Genomic DNA, 1,721 nt, shown 5'->3' with positions numbered 1-1,721 from the left:
GGGGTAACTAGTATGTCGGTGCAATAGTCTTTCCTCCAATTTATGAGTGCCGGCATATTACAAGGAGTTAGATCAAAAGATTCTAGTGAGTACAGATGGCGTAATAATCACTCATCTAACCCACCTCCTAGCGTCTCCCCCAAATCAAAGCTAAGTGAGTATGCGAATGGGTTTACTCGCAAAGTGCGCGATATTCCAGAATGTATATAGAGACAAAAGGAGGCAAAGTAATTATGCGTTTTTAAACAACCACAACAGCCAATTAACAAATTGCTTTTGGAATCTGTAACTACTACAAACTTCATCAACGGGAAAACTGTAACGGTTATGACATGGTACATATCATGTTAAAGTACTTAACAAAAACTGCTTGCACTGTGTGCTTCCTCAGAAGCCGAGAATATTTCTGGGAGTTTTTGGATCTGCTGGGGTAACGGTTTTAAAATTATCTTAATATTATCATTTATGTTTTTGTTCCTCGCCTCAGAAGATGGTATGTCTTATCAGAATTGTGACCACAGAAACGCATCCCTCTGTGATCTCATCATCATCAGGATCTTGTCTGTAGCAGACTTTGGCGGTTACAGTTCTCCATCCCTCTCTTTGGTTCAAGGCCGTCGTAAACGAGCTGCTGATCATTGTGCTGTTAGTTGCCCCCAAGTGTATCTATCTTTCTTTTTTTAGACATCGTTGTTAGGATCATTTACCCCCTCCCCCCAAAAAAAAGAAAAACATGTGGGTGGTTGGAGGGTGCTCTGGTGTGGTTTGCTTCTTCTCTCCTATCAAACATCTATCGTCCTTATCTCTCCTCCTTCTTTTTGTGTTTGTTACTCTCTTGTAACACCTCTAATCGTCGGCACTTATATGACCTTATTGTGTTGCAAGTGCCGTAAAACTCTTACTAAAATTAAAACTAATCTTCTGGTGCTCATATGACCGTATGCACTTGCGAGCGCCGTAAAACCTCTACTAAAAAACAACAACAAAAAAACCCAGAAAAAAACCCAGAGTGGAAAGTATCGTGTTGAACGCCAGTGCTTACTACTAGTGTCACCAGCGACTCTGCACACATACGGAGACCTGTCATTGGTTGACACAAGCAAGTGACCAGCACCCTGTCATAACACTGCCGAGTGCTCTCTCTGTATTGTGGGCACTGGTCAAGTGTTTGCCTCCCCTTGGAAGGGGAGCTAGCTGTCATGACCATGAGCTTCCTCTTCACGTCTGAAAAGCGCGTGGGACTGCCAAGGGTCAACTATTATGATCAGTGAAAATCATGATGACCAGCTTCTGTGTGTGCTGCTTATGTCACAGTTTGTCTGACATGAACACAGTCCTATGTGAAATTTAAAAGCTCTTTTTCTGCCTCTACAATAATCTAATAGTGTTGATAGGGCGTTAAACCGAAACACACTTTTTAAAGTTCAGTTTTAGTAGAGGTTTTACGGCTATCGCAACTGCATAAGGTCATATGAGCGCCAGAAGATTAGAGGTGTTACAAGAGAGTAACAAACACAAAAAAGAAGAAGGGGAGATAAGGACGGTAGATGTTTCATAGGAAAGAAGAAGCAAACCACACCAGAGCACTCGCCAACCACTCACTTTTTGGTGTTGGTTTGAGAGTGACCATAACCTATTCTCGGAGAACACATTGCCATTTGAACCTGCATGTTCTGTTTCAAGAGAATGAGGCGCATGGATTGGGGGGGGGGGGGGGGGGG

This window comes from Aplysia californica, unplaced genomic scaffold (assembly GCF_000002075.1).
Source record: "Aplysia californica isolate F4 #8 unplaced genomic scaffold, AplCal3.0 scaffold00174, whole genome shotgun sequence".
Lineage (NCBI taxonomy): Eukaryota > Metazoa > Mollusca > Gastropoda > Aplysiida > Aplysiidae > Aplysia > Aplysia californica.
This window is presented reverse-complemented; position numbering follows the sequence as displayed.